A 16,319-nucleotide genomic window follows, 5' to 3' on the forward strand; every position below is an offset into this window, starting at 1 on the left:
AGTTCAAGTAAAAACATGGCTGAAAAATGGACTTGTGCCTTGCATGAACAAAAGCAAGTTTGCAAGTCAGGTGTGAACATTCCCCCTGGAAGTGCTCACAAAGTACACCGAGTGTGTGACATCACTGGTGGTCAGGACACACAGGACACAGCCAATTAACATTTTCTAATCCCTCCACTAGCTGAAGGTACCTGCTGAAGCTTCCCAGGGTCCTTATCAAACAAAGAGCACTACAAGCAGGATGAGGCAGATTGATGTTTACACATGTGATGGGATATGTACAGAAACACTGGGATGTGACTCATTTCCTCCAACACCAGCAAATGCTAATACCAAATTCCTTTTTGCCTATGACCGATTCAAGCCCAAAGAGTTAAACCAATGTTTTTCAACAACAGTGCTGTCATCAGTCTGCAGACCCATGGACAGATAAAAGCACAGAACTCCTCAGACACCGTAAATTCTCCCCATGTCTGCTCTGTGCATGAATTTTCCCTCAGAGCACAGCTGAGTACAACTCCAAACCCTCAGACACATCCAGGCTTGTGCCAAGCACACACTGGGTTTCCTGGAGCGGGTGATCTGCCCACACCTCTCTCCCAACACAAGGAATTATTGCCTAGAGAAGCACTTCAGCTTAGGCTTTCCCTCCACCTCTCTAGAGGCAGCTCAGCTCCCTGACAGGGCAGTTGCCTTCCAGAGCTCTCTGCTCTAGGCACTGACCACTTAGAAACACAGACAAAAGGCAGTGCTGTGTTAGCCCCCTCCTCCCCCACAGCTCCTGAGCTCCCCCGAAAGCAGCCTCAGGCCAAGAAAACTGCCCTGCCAGTGTTTCCTGGTAGGCTTTTCTTGGCTGTTCCAGTACGTTGACTTGAAGGACAATAACCTCCAGCTTGTTTAACAACTTGTCCCTGCTGTGTAATTACACTTCTTTTAATTGGCTCGGGGGGTTTAATCATCTCTTGGGACTCGGCTTCCAGCATTTCTCATTAACTGCCAGCACACACTCGTGTCGGAGCACAGGGGATGTGCCCAGAACAGCACACTGAGCAGGGGCTCAGTTCCCGAGTGAAGGACTCAGGGCAGAGCTTACAGCCACACACAGACACTCTGAGCCAACTTTGCCCCATCCATGATGTGCACAACCAGCTCCACATTCCTTGGGAGAGGCAGCTCCCATTATCACATCCATTATCAAATTTTTGGAAGAATTAGAGAAAGCAGAATGCAGCAAGGGTTGAGAAACCACAGTGAGGAACACTCCTGGCAGAAGCAGAGAACAGAGTGGATATGGGAGCCACTTCCAGAAGCTTCTCTCCATTACATCCCACAGCCTCAGCTCTTCCACCATTTCTCTCAGGAGTTTGCAATCTTAAACTGTTCTCAAAAGTATGTTTTAAAATATCTCCAAAATGGCATCCACAATAATATTAACACTCTTCATTCTATGCCAAGTGCCCTTGTGCCATCCTAGACCACAGGAGCTTGTCCAAAAGAGGCCATGAAGATGATCAGGTAGCTGGAGCATCTCTGCTGTGAGACAGGCTGACAGAGCTGGGGTTGTCAAGCCAGGAGAAGACAAGGCTTCAGAGAGACCCCAGAGACCTTCCAGTGCCTAAAGGGGCTACAAGAGGTCTGGAAATGGACTATAGGGATAGGACAAGGCAGGAATGTTTAAAGACCTAAAAGAGGGGAGAAGAGATTTAGATTAAATACTGGGAAGAAATTCCTCCCTGTGAGGGTGGGAGGCCCTGGCACAGGTTGCCCAGAGAAGCTGTGGCTGCCCCATCCCTGCAAGTGTCCAGGGCCAGGTTGGACGGGGCTTGGAGCAACCTGGGCTAGTGGAAGGTGTCCCTGCCCATGGAAGGGGCTTGGAAGAAGGTGATGTTTGAGGTCCCTTCCAACCCAAACCCTTCTGAGATCCTATCACAGCAAGGGGGGCTGTACAGAGGGTTAGAAAACCACTGCTAAGGGGTAACTGCTCCATCCCAAGCTCTCAGCACCAAAGGCTGCTCAGAGGAGGATGAACCAAGGACACGATACATTGCAGGAAATGAAAAAGGGTATTTGACATCTGCTGAAGGAACAACACTATGTTAAACTTATACTGGCAGGGCCTTGAGATCCAAGTAGTTTTCTATTACTTCTCAGCCATGCTCGGCCGGTTTGTTTGATTTTTCCATCAGAATCCTGCAGCTCAGTTCACTTTACCAGAGGGGGAAGTTGCTGGGAAAGGGACTGAGAAACAAGAATCTGTCAAAGAGTTGTTTTATTTCCTACAGCACTGGCTGACTGACCAAAATCCTATAAAAAAATAGAAAAGAAAAGAAGTCAAATTCAGGAAAAAGCCCTGAACGTGTCAAGGCTTTTGGAACAAATGGCACAATAGGTTTTTCCTGTAGCTATAGGCATGTATTTCTTCTTATTTTTTATTTATTTATTTAAGTCCCTGTAACACACCATTTCCCCCAAAGGGCTGCAAAGGTTCAAAGGCTTTGAGAGCACCAATAAATCATGACCACATAAATGTCCTGCAGTGAAGTTTGATTCTTATTTACCCGGGGTCTTTGGGCCAGTGCTCAGTCTGTGTTGGAGAAGGCAGATTTACTTCTCCTGAGATGCCCTCAATTCACAGAGTGCTCATCTTTCAAGCAGCACCGCTCCAGCCTCAGCTGCCAAAACACTTCGAGCTGCAAGTTTCCATCACTTGCTTTATCACACTTCCCTTTCCCCTCCCAGATACTGGTCTAAACTCAGTTATGTTTAGAAATACCTTGTGAGTGGCCAGACTGTGAGTCAATGAATCTCTGTAAATCACTGCCACATGTGGAAGAATTGCAGGCTTTCTCCTTACCCCATCTCTAGCCATGATTCCCTCTCTAAAATAATCTTTAGGACTCCAGCACATTGTATGGCATGTAGGAAACCCAGCACATGTGTAAGCAGAAGACTGGGCTATAGGAGTGTTAAAAACAGGGCAAGAATACTATTTAGATGAACTGGATGCCCAGGTGCATAACTAACATGCAGTTCCATCCTGAAGGCACTAAAGCAGCAGATCAGCCTCTACTCCACAGAAACAATAATCTGCTCATCTGACTCCACTGAGAGGGAAACAGCATGAGCAACACAAGTTCCAGCAGTTTGATTAACATAAACACCTAATATTGTAGGTCTTTTCTGTGAGGTTACTTAATCTAGAGTTCCCTCTTTAATGCAAATGAAAATTTTGCTCCAACTCCACCTTGAAGTACCTTTTTTAATTATTCATGGTTCATACAGCTGCAGGTACTCACTAGCAATTTCTGAAGAGAGTCCATGTTAGTCTTAATTTTTTGAAAAGTCCTTTGACAGGAAACAGAATCAACAGCTAGAGAAGTAAATTAACCACTCAGATGACATAGAACTAAAAGACTACGGATGCAGACAATTTTCAGATATGTACATGGAAAAATAAGAATTAATGACAGCTAATTATGGCAAGACATTTGGCTAAAAAACCCTAAGTTTTTTGAGACAGACAGAGAAAAAGTGTTCAAGCACCTCAGAAACATCTTAAAGATATATAAATTCACCAGACATATTAACCAAAGTCAACTGTTTGAATCAGTGGAGTGTAATGGGTTGAACTGCAGTGGTAGTGCATGTAGAGAATCTTATCCTCAGACATCAACAGCCTTGAACCCTGCAGGAATCTGCCCAGCTCTGCTTTTAGGAAAGGCCTTTTGTCATTAGTAGTTTAGAAGTGTTGAAGGGAAACCTTGGCAAAACCCCAGCAGCAGATTTCAGTTCATTAACTGTAACCCAGAAAACAGGTGGGAATATTCATCTGCAACAAGACCACTTTGTTCCACCCCATTCAACAAAGCAAAGTCTAAATGAGGATCTGACATGCTCTGAATTATATCTATTTGCCTTTACTTTTCCCACTCTCTTCTGTCTTGAGAGTGCAGAAACTCCTGGCCAGAGGACCTGCTCTTTAGCCATGTAAATTTAAGGTAATGAAAACACATTTCAGGCTATTTTTATTTTTGCCATGACTGGTTGGGGCTTTTTTAAAAATAAATAAATAAATAAATAAAGGCAGCTAAACATTTGCCATATAGTGATATCTCTCCAGGTTTTTGGTCAGTGTGGTGACTATATTCTGCTGTGGTGTTTGCCTTGTGTGCACTGGATGACAAGTTTATTGGAAAATGAACAAGAGCCCATCTCCCAGTCCCTGACAGCAAAAATCCATCTCTAACATAACGGACAGATATAATTGTTGTGCACCCTGTTAGACACACCAAGTGATTGATACAATGCAAAAAGGAGCGAGGCGAAATTATGATGATCTATAAAGATCTTGCTGGAACAGAGAAAGAGGAAGAGAATCATTTTTAATATGATTAATATTGCAGCAGAGAGTGGGAGAAAGGAAAGAGATGGGATTTGTTCCCTGTTATAACACTCTACTCCCATGTAATACTGCTTAGCAGGAAAGCCTTCCAGCTGAGGGCTATGAAACAGTTATCACTGGTAGGTGATTAAGTTACTAATTCTTCAGGGAGAAGACATTTAGAGGCCCATATTAAAGGAGAGCGAGGCAAAATTACATTCTGTTTCAATTTAGTTTAGCAATTCTAGTGATTTAGTTAAATGAAAAGCAATTGTTCCAATTAATAGTATTGAATGTTATTCATCAAAAGTGTCAAAACAGCTGTGTTGGTGCATTAGTAACCTATTCTCTTGTCAGAGATATGGATAATTCCCCAGGATTGCACGAGGGAAATGGCAGAGCAGTCGGGAGCCTCCAGCAAGAGCTGCAGGTCCTGCAGCATTAATGATGCACATTCCTGGGGCTGCTGTCAGGCTCCCTCAGCACTGCACCGGGGTGGAAAGGACAGCTGGGGGTTCAGCAGGGCAGAGGATGTTCCAGGACACACAAATCTGGCTTTCACCCTCTCCAGCACATCCCACAAGTGTCCTTGAGCACAGGCTGGCAGGGCAGCACAGCCCCCACCGCTGGTGAGGGCAGAACTCACTCAGCTGCTCCTCTCCTCTCCTCTCCATCCCACTCCTTCCTCCCACCTTCAGGCAAGGCAGGATAAGACCCCTGCCTTGCTTTGCCAAGAGCTGGGGCAAGAACAAGGAGCAGGCCAAGGCTCAGCAAGTGCCAGGCACCATTCGATCCATCCAGAGTCCTGGCCAGCAACACCCACCCCACAGCAGCTTTTCTCAGGGAGCTCATCCATCAACAGTGATTAAGGAGCTAAGAGGAAAAGTTTGGCCATAACCCCTGAATACAATGGGGTAATAAAACACAATGGTGCTGCTGGCCTGGGAATATGACACTCTGGCACAAGACAGCACCTTCTATTTTGGGATAAACAGACTCCGGTCTGAACATGGCTGAGGGCATCCTGGAGCTCATTAATCTGCATGGGAATGACAGAGACAGGATAACAGGTCTGATAAGGGTTTCCTCCAGCCTTTTCCTCACACCATGCAGGCCCCTGCAGCCCTCTCAGCCCTCTCCACTCAATAAGGCTTTAACACTTCCTCCAGGCCCCAGAATTGCCGCCTCAGAGCCGGCGATACCATCGCCTTCCTTTCCTCTCAAATTTCCATTACCTTTTTATGGGAGAGTAGAAAATCCTGTCTTTTTTGGACTCTGCTGTTTGTTTTCTCCAGGAGCTAAAGAAAAACTGCCTGCTGGGTGGCTGAGTTGAAGGACAAGAGAGAACAGTGCGCCGAGGGCCCAGCAGTGCCTGCCGAGCCGGCCGCGGGTTCCGTGTGGGCTCCTCAGCCAGGGCGCTGCCCTCACGCTCCTCAGGAACCAGGGCAGCCACGGGCCAGCCTCATCCCCAGTGACTGGGGCAGGGCGTTTGTGGCAACTCCACATCACACCACAAGCTGAGAGCTACAACAGTCTCATGAATCAAATGATGTTTCTGTCCTTAACACAAAAAAGCAACAAAAATATGGGTACATTGAAGGATAAATGGATCCACACACACCTCATAAGTGGAAAAAACAACTCTGCTTTTTCTCCCTGTCTCTGAAGGTACTTTTTGGTCCACACTCACAGTCCAACCTTCCTCATGAAGGTAATAAGATTTTTCAGTGTTACCTTTCTTGCTTCCTTTTCCCCACTGCAATCATTGTCAGGGATTATACCCCAGTAGTTACCATTCTCTAACACCCCAAAATAACCAGGTGTTTTTGCTGGACACAAGCTAAACTGAATGCAGAGCATAACATCATACCAGCAGTGCTGACTGAAATGTTATTTAAGGGGGAGAGAGAAATAATCTCTCTTATCTATGCAAGGCAAACAGTTTGGCATCACATGCTCACACTCTGAGCAGGAGGGAGGCTCAAAAAACTTGTAACTGTAAAAACCTTCCCCAGCTTTACACATAAAAATATATAAATCAAGTATCCTCACTAGGTTTGGCACTCCACGATATCCCCTTTAAGCCCTGGCTTGGAACTGCACCTGCATCTGCTTTTATCATAAGAGCTTGAAAGCACAGAGAAAATAGCACCTCGATTTCCTTGCTCTTTGCTTTGTTATGACCTCGGGTGCTTTGCTGCTTCAATAACAAGGCTGCTGAAACACAACTCAGAGCCAGAGCAAAGAACTAAATCCCCCCGTGCTGGTCCCAGCATAGGCAAAGGGACACACAGCAGGTACAGGCTAAACTTGTGAAGAAGTTGGGAGAACGTGTGTGTTAACTTCAGAGCAGTGAGCAGGAGAACAGAGGCACTGTGGAGCCCTCCCCATATCAGGCTTTTGGCATGAAGGAAGCTCCTTGTTTGCAACTCTTACTTTCTCATTCCTGCTCAGGATAGTAGGATTTTAAATGCCTGCAGGGCATACAAAGTTACTGATAATAAAACTGTGCATTTTAATACACCAGAGTTACTATAGATGTGCCTATTTCGGTGCACATGGCTCCATCTTAGCTGTATTTCAAACATGCCACAGAACATTTATTATGAAAAAGAATTAAAGAGCCCTTCATTAATTATTTGTACTACCATAGCACCTGAGGGCATTAATCACACATCAAGGCACTGTTCAGCAAACACTGCCAGAACACAATCTGCCCAAAATCAAAATTCAGGGCAATGAAAAAGAAAAAACTGCACAGAAATAAAACCGGTGGAGGAAGCACGAGGTGATGGCTTGAGGCAGCAGGAGAGGCAGCAGACAGAGCATGTCCCCTACCATCAAATCACTTGTGCATCTCCCAGGTGAGGAACTTTCTTAAGAGAGCTTGGGTGAGGATTGTTATCACCCCTTGACAGTCAATAATAAGTGATCAGTGTTCTGGAAGCCAAACCCAAGGAGAAGCTGTGGAAGAAAGTGGGCAAATGGCAGCTGTTATGGAGCAGAGCCCACAGAAAGAACACTGTGCAGTCAGGTACAGTTTGAGCCAAGTTATGGATCAAGGGGACTCCTGGAAGATCCTTTTCAGTCCATTCCTTCAACTTCATGATGATAAAAAATAATTTAAAAATAGCTAGGAAAGTTCTACCACCATGGTGGTTAAAGGCTTTGTTACGAGCTAATACCAACACTGTTCCCTCACTGGGAGAAGCCAAAGCACAAACAGTGTTGAGAACTAACTGCACTTTCACCCCTGACAGACTCGAGCCAACAAACCAAAGCCTCAGCATTCCTCATTATCTCCGGCCAAAGTTAAACCCCAGTAATAAACAAATACCAGCTTCTGATCAGAAAATGGACCTGAAGCAGCAAATGAAAGCTCAGGTGTGTTAGATGGTGATTAGTAACTAACACACCAGGGAAGTTCTTTGCACCATTTCAGTTCATGCACCAGCCAGTGTTTCAAAGCCCAGGCACTGAATCTCAGCTCCAGCACAGTCTGAGAGCAGCCATTCATTCCTAGGCATCATTTTAACTCTTACTACCCCAGTCCTTGGAAAATGGGATGTGTCCTCATGTAAAAGGCAGTGATTATATAAAACAGATGTATGTTGTGAAGTGGGCTGAAAAGCAAATAAAGTTGATTCCTCCTACCCACACAAGCTTTTGAGACTTTTGTGTATGAATTAAAAGCAAATTTAAATGTGAAAAGCCACTGTTGTACTTTACATGCTCCATTTTCCTCCCAAGAGGAGGCTCTTGCATGAAACTACAGGTGTCACACCTATTGAGGTAATAGTGGAACATGAAATTATTGTAAAATAGCACATTGCCATGTATGAATTGAAATACTTGATTTCCCAGCTGAAACATCCTTAGATTCATATTTCACTTTTTTGTTGCTTTTGTTTGGGTTGTTTTAAAATAAAAACAGGCTTATGGACTGCAGAGTAATTAAAAACAGTGTCTTCATTAAAGTAAAAATGAATAATTAAAAAAGCCCACACACCTTCCCCCCCCCAAAAAAAAGAAAAAAAAAAAACAGACCAAAAAAATCCAAACCAACTTGCCATTCAAAACCTAAAATAACTGTTCTCCCAAACCTCACTATAGGGGAATATATACAAAGAAAGAAATTATTTTTTAATTATTTAGGTGCATTCTCAGAAGTTAATCAGCTAATCTCCTTCTTGACTTCCTAATCCAAGAAAAGGCCAGATGCAGTAATCTCTCAGAGACATGATATAATTGTACTGTAATCATAACAGAACAGGATCTGCACATGTGCTTTTGTTAAGCACGGGGTGCAGCCTGACACTACTCATTAAGAAACAAATGGAACATTCAACTGCGGCTTTCATTTGATCTTACAAAGATAAGCCTCGGTATTGTTATTCCCGAGTGTGTGTGTGTGTGCAGGACACAAAAGCATTCTCTCTCATAAAAACAAAAAAAAAGAACACAACAAACCAGACTGGTCTACATGGGACAATTAACCAGTGGAAGAGTATATTCTGCTATTATCCCTCAGTAAAAACTTAAAAGTCACTCCAAACACAGCATTAACACCAAAAAGCAAGTCTAAAACAGTTTTCTCAGCATACTATAGTCTTGCTGGTCATTTTTCTTAGAACATTATTCACTAGCAGATCCAATTGGTATTGTAATTTATATAGTATTATACACAGTATTACACTCACTAGTGTTGTAATTTAAACCATGTCTATGTTTTGTGTATGAAAACTTCTCAGAATAACTAGGAGTCATACTAGAAAGGGAAAAGTCAAACAAGCAGCCTATGTTTAGAACTTTCTGAAGGGCGTGCCTGGTAGGAAAGCAGTTAAAAAGCAGCAACATGGAATTGCATATGATATAGCACAGGGATGCTACTGCATTATAAATAATGCTGAGGGATGCATTATTTATATGTTTAATATTGGGCTGGCTTATGAAGGAAGCTTCTTTCTGCAGTTTGTCTCCAACAGTAATTGGCAGACAGGATCAACAGCAGAGCTCAGGAGGGGACATCGGAACTCAGGGAAGTTTGGGAACTGAGTGGAGCTCTCTATTGCATTTCCTCAGTTTAATAAATTACAAATCTCAGAAGGTTAGGAGCTCACCTTTCATTCATTTAAACATTCAATAGAAAAAAAAAAATCAAAAACTTGGATGTTTATTTGAGCCTTGTCCCAAGTCTGTGTCCTTTAACAGCTGCAGGGCTGGCACGGAAATACTCTGAGATTTCTGACACCTCCACGTCTGTCACTGTTTTAAACCAAAGTTGGAGAAAGACTCTGCCCTGTAAGTGTTTAAACTGGCTCTGGCAGGAAGGTTGAGCCTCCAGCTCCACAGTGAGCTCAATCTTTTAACACACTCATTTTCTGTTCCTGTGCTGAACACGGCACTTTGCACAGACCCAGCAGAAATATTACTGCTACAAAGACCTTGTGCCCTCCCCACACTGAAAACTCCACCAGCAATTTTTAAACAAGTGCAACTATGAGGGTAAAAGCACAAATAAATGTGGTTGTTAGCCCAAGTCAGAGCAGTAGCTGGGCCAATGCAGTTTTTGCTACGAGCAACACCTTCCCCTCCAGCCACAAGTTCCCAACTCTGTAGAACACCTGTAAGAAGCTTTGTAGAAGAACACCTGTAAGAAGCTTTGTAGAAGAACACCTGTAAGAAGCTTTGTAGAAGAACACCTGTAAGAAGCTTTGTAGAAGAACACCTGTAAGAAGCTTTGTAGAAGAACACCTGTAAGAAGCTTTGTAGAAGAACACCTGTAAGAAGCTTTGTAGAAGAACACCTGTAAGAAGCTTTTCTCTGCCCTGAGCCCCGCTGGGTTTCAGAGAGTGGGGCCGGGTGTGCACCACAGCCACCTGTTATCCACCTCAACATCCAAAGCTATCGACAGTGGCAGCTGAGGAATGGAGATGGATCCCAGTTATCCATTGCTGTTGGAGGGCTATCAGACTGCTCTGGAGTTTGGGGGACCCACCACATTGGTCTGCAAAGAAGTCAGTTCCAGTAGGTTAGAAAGTGCTCTCAGCAAGGAGTGCAGAGCTGCTGTAGAAGTTCCCAGGTACCAGCACTGTCCAACCCAGCCCATGCAGGGCCTCAGGGACAAACTAAAGCATTTGGGCTTTGCTGTTGTTGTTGCTTCAGTCCAGCTTTGCCTCACAAAAGCAAACTAGGCCTGTGCTTGGGCCCACAGTGCTGACAGTCACACGAGCTCCTGGCTCCAGCTTTCTTTTAAGTTTTCCAGTTCTTGCAGTTGAAAAAGAACATGAAAGGCCTGAAGACTAGAATGGGACAATGACCCCAAAAAGAAGCTGGTGGGCTCTTCCCCCCCCAAGTACATTTCATGAAGTCATTCACTCCAAGCCCACTGTTCTGGAAACCTGCTTTCACAATCCTACACTGCAAGGTCCCAGATTATCCAAATTTCACATACTATTGCTGAAAATATTTAACAGTTCCATATCTAACTGAACCACCATCCAAAAAACCACCCTATTAAAACCCACTAGCATGGAGTTTAAACATAAAGATAAGCAATGGGATGGAACTAAGGTTCTTCATAAAGATTAAAGGTTATCTTTCAGGTCCAAATATTTCTTAAACACTGTTTAAGCACATCTAGTTACATTTTGGTTCTCCCCTACAGGTTTTTTGCTGCCTCTCCATCTTTGTTTACAAAGCACTTCAGGACAAAGTGCTCTCAGTTCAGAGGCCACGCTGAGGGGCTCACAGCTTCTCCTTCCCACCTGATTCCTCACTGTGGCACAAGTAGGGACAGGAATTGGACATAGAAATGGACATCAGCTCATTTCCATTCCTGAATGTTCCCCATTGACAGCCAAAACATCCCCCACCCCAACCAAGTGACCCAAGCAACTGTTATTTTTAAAGTGTCCTGGCCATTCCCAGCTGTGCACAGGAGCTGAACAGCCAGGCTGAGCACACCCTGCAGCCTCCACCCTGACAGCAACCGAGTGATGCTGAGATTGCATCACACCCAAATCAGTCCTGGTGCTCCCTCTGCATTTCCACACAACTGACCCTTCAGCTCTGCACAGACAGACAGAGTCTTCCTGCTACAGGTTCTGGAAGAGGGATGCAGGGCTGAGGTTGACTTATCCCAAAATGTGAAGTTTGCCAGTAATTCAGTTTTTGCCCCCAGATCCTGGTCCCACAGCACCCTCCACTCCTGACTGTCCTGGAGGTGAAGCACCTGGTGCAGAAAGCTCCAGGTCAAATCACAGAGTGGAACTTAGCTTATGCTAACCAGCCTTTTCCAGATAAGCTTTGGCAGGCAAATCTACCCAGCACCGTTGATCCCAGTTCTCCACTTTGCTGTGCAATATCAGACATAGCTTAAAGCAGAGAAGCCAAAAGAATGCAAAAATTAAAAAAAAAACCAACACTTTGCCCATATTCCACTCAGCAACTGTCATAAAGGAAATGCAAGTGGAGTGATTCATTCTTCCACTTACATGTCTGATGCAAGAGCAGCAGCCTCTCAGATTTGGGCTTTATTATTATGCTCTGCCTCCCCAGGCCAATCGTAACAGTCAAAGTTTGACAAATTTCATACTGTGAGGCTTTTAAACAGTCAACTATTGCTTTATTATTTAGAACACCATTTTTCAGTTTTGTTTCCAGCTGTATGTAGTACTGAAGTTTGCATTAATGCTCTGCATTATATCATCCTTATCAGACAAGTTTCCAAGGTACAGCTGATTCTCCTTTTTGATTTTCTACAAGAGTTATTAAAAATGCTGACCAGAGAATATAGATTTTCATTAATATTTCCTCTTCTTTTGATCTGTTCCTTTGATTTACCTGACTCTACAATCCAAATAATCAGAGGAGTTCCTGTCTTTCATGCAACAAATGTAATGCCAAAACTTAATCAAGCCAAGGTTTTTAAGATGAAGGAAAAAAAAAAAAAGGCAGTACATTCAAAAAGCTTTTCCTCACCCCATCTCACCAGATGACTTTGGGAAAAGCAGGCCCCAAGAAGATGTACCAGTTAAGTATCCAACAGCATTAGTGCAAACAGCAGAGCTGCTGAGGATGAGAATTTAGACTGAGACAACCTTTTTCTTTTAGCAGGGGACAATGAGGTGTTGCTCCACACTGTGTCTTGTTTCAGTTCAGTTTTCTCTACTAGCTTAAGTAGTTGATGTGTTCTCAGGACGTCCAGCTGACTGTACACTTGTTTTTGAACGCTACTTTGGCATAAGGTTGCTGTCCTTATTCCTTCTGGTATTGTTCCTGCACAGGAAGGCAGCAAAACATGTTTCCAGGCTTCTAATATGTGTTTCTTTTCCCTTATGGTTGTTCACTCTGTTTACACAGTGGTTGTTTTTCTTCATCTTTGACGATGAAGTTTAAACTCTCCAATTAGAGGGAGAGAGATTTAGGGGAGTGGAAAATAGGCAGATACAGAGTAAAGAAGCAACACACAGACCCTGCTTTCAGTGGTGTTTTCTTGCAGAGTCAACCTTGACCCCAAGATGCCCAAACAAGTTGTAAGTGTAACACGTGCACTTTTGGATTTAGCCCAAATGCTCTTGTTTTCATACCATTTTTACATTAGTGAAGGAGGGAACAGATGTGGTTCAGAGCAGCCAGCCCGCCCCAGAACACTGCTGCAATCACTCCAGAGTCATTAAATCTCCATCAGAACAGCTTTGTTCAGGAGTTGTGCAGTTGTTTCATGTGATTGCTGCTCCAGCCTGGCTCTAACATGCACCTCAAACAAATGGATACTCTGAGAAAAAACAGAGAATTAGTAATTCACCACCCTCTGTCTCAGTTAAAATTACTAGTGGGGTAGTAAAAAAGAATGCAGGTTGGTGAAAGCAGCGGCTTGCAAGGGATAGACTTATCTGTGCATGAAAATAACTGCTTGTAGAAGCATTTGTGTATCTGTAATTACTCACCTTTTTTCCACATTTCCAGTAGTAGCTTTGTGACACAATAATTTGTATATGGAATTGCTGGGAGATATTTGCATGAGCAAAGTTCTAAACAGTCCAAGGAGAGGGGTATGCTAACTAACAGAGGAGTTTGGGTGATGTACACAAACAAATAAAGGAAATCCACAGCTTCTCCAAAAAGGGCCAGAATGGCTTCCAGTCATCTAATCAACAAACAAATCAGCTTGTCTTGATAACCTGGGAGAAGCCTCTCCATTCTTTCTTTCTTTTCAAAGCAAATGAAGAAGTTCAGACGTACATAAAAAGGGGAATAAAATAAATAGGTCTGAAGGCTCTTAATCCTCACAAATGGTTGCCCCCTCACCCCTTTCACTGAAAGCCTTGAAGCCTCAGCCTGTGCCAAGGATGAGCAGTTCATGGCTCTGGGGCTCCCACCCAGAGCTCAACCTGCAGCTGCACTGAGTGGATCCCCCAAGGAGAACAAGAAGCCTTTCCTGTCCCAGGGTCCCCTCGAGGAGAGTTGCTGGGGGTCATCATCTCCCCTTTCACCAGTGCCCCAGTCACATCAGTGCTACAACTGGTGTTCCCCTGGACCAGCACAGCCCAGCAGCCATCAGTTCCCTCAGCACCATCCATGTCCTTTGTTCTTCCCAAGGATGACCTCATTCAGACCAATTCCAACTGTTTTCCACAGTGATATAATTTCCATACCTAATACCAGATGGTCAGAGCCAGGTTTGAGCGTGAATAACCTGAGCCTAAAACCACAGAAGGGGACCCACATCCGTGGATGACTTCATAGGTAACCCAGACTGGGCTGGGACCACCTCCCTCTCTTCTTTTCCCTGGGTCTGACACAGCTTTATGTCTAAAACAAGAAACAGTTTTTCATCTCACGTTAAAACTAAGCAAGAATGAGCCCACAGGTTATTTTGGAGACATCCAGAAAGATCCCTGAACTGCCAGTAAAATTCTAGGAATCAATGGCCAGCTCAGGAAGGCACAGGAGGAAACATAAAGGAAAAATACTCCTCTGAGCATACCATTATTGTTAAATATCACCATTCCAAACGTAAGAGATAAATTTTCAAGTGTTACAGCAGGTCTCAGAACCCTATTAATAGAAATTAGAGGGAAGTCTAATAGAAAAAGACAAAGAGGAAGACATTCTCTCCACTGCTCCCTGGGGAAGGTGAGAAAAGACTGAAAGATGACACTTTATCTCTTCTAATTCTCATGAGACCCATAATCACAGCATTCATTCAGCAAATAATAATAATAAATATGGTCTGAAGTGACTCCAGCTATTTCAGCTTTAATAAATGGGTTGAAATAGAGGCAAATTCAGATACAGAGAACATCTTTTCAATAAAATCTGATAGGGTTATTAATAACATTAATGGAGTACCGTGCTGTCTCCATTTTGTTAACAGTTGCCTTATTCTCCCCCAGTCCATTCCCACTCCCGTGCACAGACACAGAGAAACACACACTTTTCCCCCCAGTGATGACAAATTCAGACTGTCAGCTTTCTGCTGGCAGTGCATCCCAAGAATTAGTCAAATTTGACATGATTTTATTGTTTTATGGGAACTGCCAACAGGGATTTTTCTGCCTGAAGTACATTTATATCCCAGTTCAAATCAGATCCTGGCTTAGTCCGTGGACACAAAGAGGATAAAGCAGGAACCTGCAGCTCCTCAAGGACAAAAAAAGTTATGATCATGTTGGGATGCTCAGAGCCTTCCTGCAGGTAACTGTGCCTTTGTTTCAACTTGTCCCTGACTCCCAGGACAGCTTGTCCTTCCACCTTATGGTCCCCCTATCAGGGAACCAACCAACTGGGCTGCTGGTCCAAAACCAGACTTTTAAACACAGCTGAAAGTCTTTGCACACAATTTTAGAAGAGCTAAAAATCTCTCTGCAAAAGAACAAGTGCAAGCAGGTAGGTTTGTCTCAGCTGTCCAGTTTTATTCTAAATGGAGAGTTTAAGAAGATTCTCTTTTGAGTTTATTTTATATTTCTCCCTCCTCCCCTTTATTTTTATTAAATAAAGTATAACCTCAGTCCCACTACACTCCATGAAAAAACAACTATTGGCTCCAGTTGTACAGGAGCAAATCTTAGCTGAAGGCTCCTGATAATTTAGAATTCACCTTTATTTATCCCATTTCACATTGGACTTCAGCAGTATTTTCCAAATGTCGGGTTTTTACAGACTTAATGAGATTAAAAAAACATGTTCCTTTCTCTTTGCATTTTATGCTTTCAGCTGTGACTTCCAGAAAATGATTTTGGTTAGCAAACAAGATGGCTGTATGATTAAAGAAAAAAATGTATCTCATTTTCCCAGTCCCCACCTACAGATGGGGGGAAGGAGCAGCCAGAGCCAAAGTGTTTTATATCACAGTTCTTCCCTTGTGAGGAGACAAAAAAGAAAGGAAGAAAAACAGAATTATAGAGTTGCAGAGAAACGAAATGTTTGAACAGAAAATAATTTCCCTAACTTGTAGCCTGGAGGCATAACCTGTCATAGCTCTGCATGAATTGAACAGTCAGGGAGTTCAAGTTTTCTGCAGCTCACCATAAACTAATATGCTCCGTCATGTCATCCTCAGGAGACAGGGATTTGAAGAAGCCACTGTATTAAGAACAGCAAAAGTGATTCTGTGGTTTCATAGAATTAGAGGGAACCATCAGAAGCCCAACACAACCCAGTGCAAATGAAGACTAGATGGAAGGTGACAAAAAAATTCCCAAAGCACACACCACACTAAAGACAGGGAGCTAAGTGGTAATTCTATTTTAAGCTCTTCTAGAGACCATGGACTAATCAGCTCATCTCACCTAAGAACTGCCTGTTTTGCACACCTGTACCACTGTTTTGCACACCTGTACCCAGAATGACTGACAGATTTCCACGTGAAACACAGAGAGTCCTACTGGGACTCTCACAGTGTGGTGGGTCAGCCTTAGAGGCTGCTGGAGGA

The sequence above is a fragment of the Manacus vitellinus genome, unplaced genomic scaffold (genome assembly GCF_001715985.3).
Source record: "Manacus vitellinus isolate BGI_N305 unplaced genomic scaffold, ASM171598v3 scaffold_26_pilon, whole genome shotgun sequence".
NCBI lineage: Eukaryota > Metazoa > Chordata > Aves > Passeriformes > Pipridae > Manacus > Manacus vitellinus.